At 41.0% G+C, this 8,084-nt stretch overlaps 1 pseudogene; it reads left to right on the top strand.

Annotated features, from left to right (window-relative positions):
* Positions 1-1,774: 1,774 nt before the first annotated feature.
* On the top strand, positions 1,775-2,003 carry LOC115939754 (large ribosomal subunit protein eL38 pseudogene; annotated as a pseudogene).
* The last annotated feature ends 6,081 nt before the right edge of the window (positions 2,004-8,084 follow it).

Genomic DNA, 8,084 nt, shown 5'->3' with positions numbered 1-8,084 from the left:
CCTCTAGAACCTTCAGTTTGTTTCACAGAGTCCATAGTCTCTCATGGTTCATCTCCCCCTCCGATCCCCCCTGCCTTCATTTTTCCCTTCCTACTATCTTCTTCTTCTTTTTTTAGATTTTATTTATTTATTCGACAGAGAGAGACAGCGAGAGCAGGAACACAAGCAGGGGGAGTGGCAGAGAGAGAAGCAGGCTTCCCGCTGAACAGAGAGCCTGATGTGGCGCTTGATCCCAGAACCCTGGGATCATGACCTGAGCCGAAGGCAGATGCTTAACGACTGAGCCACTCAGTCGCCCCTTCTTTTTTTTTTTTTTTTTAACATGTAATGTATTATTTTCCGCGGGATCTTGAGCTGCTTCCGTGACCCCATACACTCAAATTTCAGCTCCCCATGCAGGACACTCCTGCACTGATACTGACTCTTCCTTCCTACAATCCATCCCAACTCCCAGAACTGTTACAAAGTTTCAACAACTCCTTTTTGAAACCCTTCAGGTCAGTCTGGGTGCAGGGGGCCCCAGTGATTCCCTCTGGGCCAGATGTAGTTGTAAGGATAGTATCTCGGAATCCTAGAAAAACAAGAAGAGAAACTATACGCCCCAGTGCAGCACATGAAAATGCATACCATATCCTGACACACGCGTGGACATGCTCGGTAAGTCTGGGTGTGACAGTGAATAAGTATGCATTTTTTTACAAGCTCCCCAAATGATTCTGATACACAATCAGGTTTGAAAACCACTGTCCTGGTCCATTTAAAAATATAACTAATTCAGGAAAAACTGGTAGTTTTTACCCCTCAGGGCACATGTCATACTAATGGTATGTGAAAGATGACACATTCTTAATTATGTGGCCTATCTTGACATCTTCAATTCACTAGATGTCATCAACTATCTTCTTTAATGCTGAGGCATAAAACCAGTTTAATATCTCAAAAGGTTTTAAAAATCTCAGTAGTCATCCTAAAACTGGTACCCTTACCCCATAAAATGGCATAGATTTAGATTTGATTCTTTGAAGGGGTATTAATGCACCCTTACTATAATGTTTCCAGCTGATACACTTAAGAATATATAACTTGCCTTCATGTTTCTCTACTTTGCTAATTAAATGTAATGTTACGGCTTCCAGGTCAAAGTGGAATCGGGTTAACATTTTCCCATAAAGATGCTCCTACATTTGCACTAAAATAGCCATGAATATATAAGACAAAACCCACCACACATATACCTTAGTGATTAATAACCTTATGGCAGAATCTTAGTGGAATCAAACAAAGCCCAAGGCATGTGCAAATCACAAAGAGAAAAACCTATTTGTTGTTCATCACACCACACAGTCTGGTTTGCATCATGAAAAAGAAGCTTCTTGGCGAAAAAAAAATAATACAGATTTTTTTATTGAAACAAACAAGATTTTTTTATTGAAGTATAATATAGATACAGAAAAGCTCATGTATCATAAATGATACATTGGCTTTTTACAAACTAAACTCATCTGTGTAACTAGCACCCACATCAACAGATTACCAGCCGCCCAAAAAGTGCCCTCAGGCCCCTTCCCAACCACTACCCCAACCCCCCAACACCAGGGTTTGAGCTTCACCGAAAAATCAGGAAAGATATTTCTATTCCCCCCACTTTCAGTTCACGGACTCAGAGTCCAAGAGAATGTAACAACCACTTTTGCGTCCTCCCTTCTCGCCTCTTGCCGTGAGTGTCCCTCCTGGAGGTGCTGCCTGCATGCTCCCCTGCACCCCCACCCCAGCCATGCCTTGCAAAACTGAAGAAATCAAGGACTTTCTGCTCATACCCAGGCGAAACGATGCCGAATACATCAAGATCAAGAAAACTAAGGATAATGTGAAGTTTAAAGTTCGATGCAGCAGATACCCTTTACACCGTGGCCATCACATACAAAGAGAAGGCAGAGAAACTGAAGCAGTCCCTGCCCCCAAGTTTGGGAGTGAAGGAGCTGAAATGAACCTGGCACAATGATTTGAACTGCATTAAATTTTTTAAAATTCTTAAAAAAAAAAAAAAATGGAACAACCAGAGAAAAAGGCAGCTGCCCTCTATGCTCCCTCGGGGGCTCCTCTCTGTGCCAAATACAATATCATACAAGCCTCTCCTTCCCTACCCTACTCCCCCAAATCTCTGTACCCAGGCAGAGTCTGCAAATGGCAGGCAGTGCTGGGTGATTGGTATGTGTGCAGAGCTGCAAGGAGATGCGGTGAGGGACTGGAGTGGCAGCTGGTGGCTTCTGCCATAGGGACCCTGACTGCTGGGGACTGTAGTTTTTATGTATGAGGATGCTTTGTGTATCACAGAATCAGACATTAGAGCTAGATGGCGTGTCAGTGAAACAAATGCCTACTTAGAAATGGGTAGTTAAGTGGAAGGCTCAGTGCATTAACCGGTCCTTCTCTGCAAAAGAGACCATAAAAAACATTCATCTCCTCTGAAAAAGAGACCATATCAAAACATCTTTGGACGTATCAATACATCGACATGTTTTTGCGGGTGAGGGGAAAATAACAAAAGGCCTCCTCACCTGCCTGATGACAAATACACCGTCTGGATTCATCTCACCTTGTTCAAGGGATAAAAAGAAGGAAAACCAACATGAGTCTATGGGAAGAAATTACAGGATAAAGAAAAAGAGAGCCGTATGGAAGAGACCAGGAAAAAAAAAGAGCTAAGCTCCAAAAATAAACTATTTCCGTACTCCAGAAGAAAATTTCCAAACCCTGATTAGCCCTTTAAGGACAATATAAAAAGACACAGGGTTTAACAAAGAGAAACGGGACAAGGAAGGAGCAGGCTGGAATGAGATGGCAAAATGATCATCTTAAAGAGACCGAAAGCACTCTGACACACAGTTCTGTTTTAGTGAACAGTTTGATAATATCTATGAGTTTAATTATATGCATGCCCTATTACCCAACAAACCCTCTCCTAGATAGAATCTTTACCCAAAGAAATGTCACAGGGGCACCAGGATACACATTTCAAGTTAATAATACCGTACTGAATATTGGAAATTTGCTAAGAGAGTAGATTTTGGGGGCTGTAAGTGTGTGAGGAGAAGAAATGTTAATTAGGGGCACTTGGGTGGCTCAGTCAGTTGGGTGACCGACTCTTGGTTTCAGCTTAGGTGATGATCTAGGGGTTGTGAGATCGAGCCCTGCATCAGGCTCCATGCTGAGTGCAGAGTCTGCTTGGGATTCTCTCTCTCCAATTCTGCCCCCCTCCCTCAAATAAATAAATAAATCTTTTTTTTAAAGATATGTTAATTAGCTTGACTGTAGTAATCATTTCACTATGTATGTATGTATATCAAATCACCGTGTTGTATAGCTTAAATATATACAGTTTTATTTTTTAAAAGTTTTTAAAGAATGTTTTTGGCAGAATTGCTTGTAGTAGCAAAAACAAACAACCCAACAGCCCAACTGTACATAGGATAATGTGGTAGTATACACAAACGATAGAATACTCTTCAGAAATGAACATGAGCAACCTAAAACTCACCACAGCACACATGAATGTCACAAATATCATGCCTTGGGCGCCTGGGTGGCTCAGTTGGTCAAGCGGCTGCCTTCGGCTCAGGTCATGATCCTGGAGTCCCTGGATCGAGTCCCGCATCGGGCTCCCTGCTCGGCAGGGAGTCTGCTTCTCCCTCTGACCCTCCTCCCTCTCCTGTGCTCTCTCTCATTCTCGCTCTCTCAAATAAATAAATAAAATCTTAAAAAAAAAGAAAAAAAAAACCAAATATCATGCCTTGTGGAAGAAGCCAGATAAAACCTTCATAGTGATTGATTTCATGTATATAAAGTTCAAAAGCTAACCTACAATATTTAGAGATGCATACATAGGTAGTCAAACTATTAAAAAAGAAAAAGTAAGGCAGTGATTACTACCAAAGTCAGACGTGCGTGACCTTTGAGAGGAGCAAGGCTTTGTGCTTGGGATGAGGCATGTGGGGAGCCCTGGAGTGTTGCAGTATTCTCTTTCCTAACCTGAGCTGGTACACACAGTTCATTCTCTTAGTATTTCTCAAGCTGTACCTTCAGGATGTAGACACTTTTCTGTATGTGCATCATATTTCACAACTTTAAAAAGTGTTAGAAACATATTAGCAGAATTAAATCTAGGTTGACAGAAAAGGTGGGTTTGATAAGAGAAAAAAATGAAGGCAAACTTGTATCCTCTTATAAACTCAGAGGTGGAGACCAAAGATGGCAGCAAGGAGAGGTGAGATGGTGACCATGGAGGTAAAAAAAAAAAAAAAAGACGAGGTTGGAATTTAGACAACTTGAGATCCCCAGAAAAAAAGTCCAATATAAAACAGAAGGGGAAATCTAATAAATGATAACTGAGTAACATAACAGGTGCTAGGCCAAGTACTTTATATAAATTAACCCACTGAATCCTTACAATAACTCTAGGAGGTTAAATATCAACATCAGTTTTCTTCTTTACGCTCCTGGGAAAACCAAGACCTAACTTTCCCAAGACCTTATGACTGGGAAACGGTAGGCAGGGAAGAGGTAAATAGATGCCTTGAGGCTCTGTCTGTGCGGGACAAAAGTCAGTCCTCTGAACCATTACTCCAAGCTACCACCTATTTTTCCCTGCTCTGGATTAAAACACAACGTACTGCAACATTCAAGGCCAGAGGTCAGTGGAGAAAATCTTCTAAAAGATTTAAGGAGAAACTCATTTTGATCCAAGGATTTTATTTTGTTTGTTTATTCATTTTGTTTTTTGGTCTTTTTTTTAAAGATTTTATTTATTTTGATATAAAGAGAGCACAAGCAGGGGGAGCGGCAGGCAGAAGGAGAAGCAGGCTCCCCACTGAGCAAGGAGCCCGACGTGGGACTCCATCCCAGGACCCTGGGATCATGACCTGAGCCGAAGGCAGACGCTTAACCGTCTGAGCCACCCAGGCGCCCCTGTTTGTTTATTCATTTTAGAGAGCACTAGAGAGTGCTGGCCCATGCGCGTGGAAATGGGGGGAAGGGGTGGAGGCAGAGGGAGAGCATCTTAAGCAGACTGGTGGTGGTGAGCCCAGAGCCCATGGGCCCAGATCTCACGACCCATGAGATCACGACCTGAGCTGAAATCAAGAGTCAGAGGCTTAACGGACTGAGCCACCAGTCGCCCCAATCTAAGAATGTTATATGCAACCAAGTTGTCTCACACTTGTGAAAGCAACAAAACAAAATCAGGTATTTCAGAGAATATGCCCACTCATGTATAATTCTTTCAAAAGATATATATTTGGGGGTGCCCGGATGGCTCAGTTGGTTAAGCGTCTGCCTTCAGCTCAGGTCATGATCTCAGGGTCCCAGGGTCCTAGGATCAAGCCCCGCATCGGACTCCCTGCTCAGCGGAGAGCCTGTGGTTCTCCCTCTCCCTGCTCCTCTCCCTTCTTGTGCTCTCTCTGTGTCAAATAAATAAATAAAATCTTTAAATATATATATATATAAATATATATATAAATATATATAAATATATATATAAACATATATATATTTGAAGACAAATTTCAAATGACCCAGAGAAGAGGAGGTAAAATGGAGGAATCATAACACAGAATGATTTTTCCAGAGATCTGAAAATAATTAAAACAAATATAAATTTAAATACTGCAGAAATAGTTTTTTAAAAAACTAATGTCAAAACGTATTTTTTTAATTTTTACAATAACCTATATTTAAAAACCCAGGTTCTGTTAACAAAAACTGTCTGCATGGGTGAGGGACAATGAGCAATGAGAAGGTAGAAAGTAGGTGAACCTGCCCCGCCATGGTAATCAAAGCTGCTGTTTTACTTTTATGACAGAGAAATGTAAGTTAAAGAATGCTTTTGAAAAACGTAGAGAACTAAGTACCACTATCAGAATTTAAATACGTGTGCAAGTACCTCCAAAGGAAGATAAAAGCAAAGAAAATGAGATCCATACTTCAAAACAATGAAAATGCAGAAAAAAAAGGGAAAATAAAACGTGAAACAAGATGAAAAGTAAAACCAAATGTCTTATAGTCAAATGGCTTGCAGACTGCGTTTAAGAGTCCCATCTAATATAAAGTGACGTAAAGGGTTAAAAGTTAGAGGGAAGAAAAATGTAGGAAAGACAAAGGCAGGTATAAAAGAGGCAGTGAGGAAGTTAAGGCCAAAAACCTTACATAGGGCAAAAAGAATCATTTTATATTAATAAGCGGTATGGTCCTTAGTACTAGCATAGCAGTCAAATCTTTATATGCTGACTAGGATTGTATTGAAACCCATACAGGAAGTAAGTCTTCAGAAATACAAGAATACATTTTCAGCAACTCAGTAGTAGCAGTGGACTTTGACACAATATCTATCTTGACAAATCAAGTAGGCAAAAAATAAACAAGGACAATGTTTCAAGAAATCCACAATAAGGGTGCCTCGGTGGCTCAGTCGGTTAAATGGCTGCCTTTGGCTCAGATCATGATCCCACATCGGGCTCCCTGCTCAGCGGGGAGCCTGCTTCTCCCTCTGCCCCCACCACTCATGCTCACGCGCTCTCTCTCTCTCACAAAAATAAATCTTTAAAAAAAAAAAAAAAGAAACACACAATAAGATCAAGTTAATAGATATGTATATCAAATTAGATATCCCACAAACCAAACACCACCTCCTAAAAACCTACTAAGTAAAAGAAAAAAATCAAAAAATGAGCTATGATCAGGATCAATTTAGAGATAACCAAAATGAGAATACTACATATATTTTTATTTTATTTTATTTTTTTAAAGATTTTATTTATTTGAGAGAGAGAGTGAGAGAGAGAGAGCACAAGAAGGGGGAGCGGGAGAGGGAGAAGCAGACTCCCTGCCGAGCAGGGAGCCCGATGCGGGACTCGATCCAGGGACTCCAGGATCATGACCTGAGCCGAAGGCAGTCGCTTAACCAACTGAGCCACCCAGGCGCCCGAGAATACTACATATAAAAGGATATGCTATCACCAATGAGACACTCAGATGAAAATATTAATAAACACTTTAAATACTAAGCAAGAAAGCATTAAAATAAATGAGCTGAGCACGTATAAGAAAGCAATAAAGTCAAGGGTAAACACAAAGAAGGAATTAATAAAAGAAGAAAATAATGAATAAGAAAATGAAATTGATAAAAAAAAAAAAGAACCATCTTTGGGGTTATTTAAGATTTATTTACTTATTTGAGAAAGAGAGAGCGCACATGCATGCATGAGCATACAGGAGGGGCAGAGGAAGAGAATCCTGAGCAGAACCCCCTGAGCAGGGAGCCCTTTGTGGGCTCAATCTCAACGGCCCTGAGATCATGACCTGAGCCTAAGCGAAGAGTCGGACGGTTAACGGACTAACCCACCCAGGCGTACCCCAAAGATGGTTCTTTGAAAAAATCCATAAAATGGATAAAATTCTGTTGACTCTAATCAGCAAGCAAAGACAGAAAGTACTCACAGAGGATCAGGAATTGAGAGATGAGAACTTCTTTAAAATACAAGATTAAAAGTTTTGAAAATCTGGATCAAACAACAAAATACAGTTCCACACCGGTTAGTTTGGCAAAAATCATAAAAACCTAACAATAACCAACACTGTGCATGTGTGGTGGATGCACTAGGCTAGACTATTGAAAGCTGCTTTCGTTTTGAGGTTAGGCAACACTGAAGACTTCCAAGTAGTTTAAGTTGCTTTTATTTGAGTCTAGTCCCAGCACAGCAAATAGTGCAAAGGGTACCTAAGACGAAGGTGGCTCGATGCAGCTCCCCGTTACTTCCCTTGTTTTTCACAACGGCACACCAGAATTTTAGCTCAGCAGGTCAGAGAAGCACAGAATGGACGGCTCCCTGACTTGTTAATATACCAGACACATTAAAATCCAGAAACAGCTTTGGCTACTCAAGAAGCCAAGTTGCCTGTCCCTAATGTTTAGGTTCCATGCCTTGACATTCTTGCTGCTCCAGCTGTAGGGCAATGCCCTCGTCTGCACTGCAGGATCCAGGTGTTTTTCATTTATGTCTCTCAGGGAATTTATGTGCCAAGGGTTGGTC

The sequence above is a fragment of the Leptonychotes weddellii genome, chromosome 9 (genome assembly GCF_054177405.1).
Source record: "Leptonychotes weddellii isolate Sample4059 chromosome 9, ASM5417740v2, whole genome shotgun sequence".
Classification (NCBI taxonomy): domain Eukaryota; kingdom Metazoa; phylum Chordata; class Mammalia; order Carnivora; family Phocidae; genus Leptonychotes; species Leptonychotes weddellii.
Note: the sequence above shows the minus strand (reverse complement) of the source record. Positions and strands in the feature narration are given on the sequence as shown.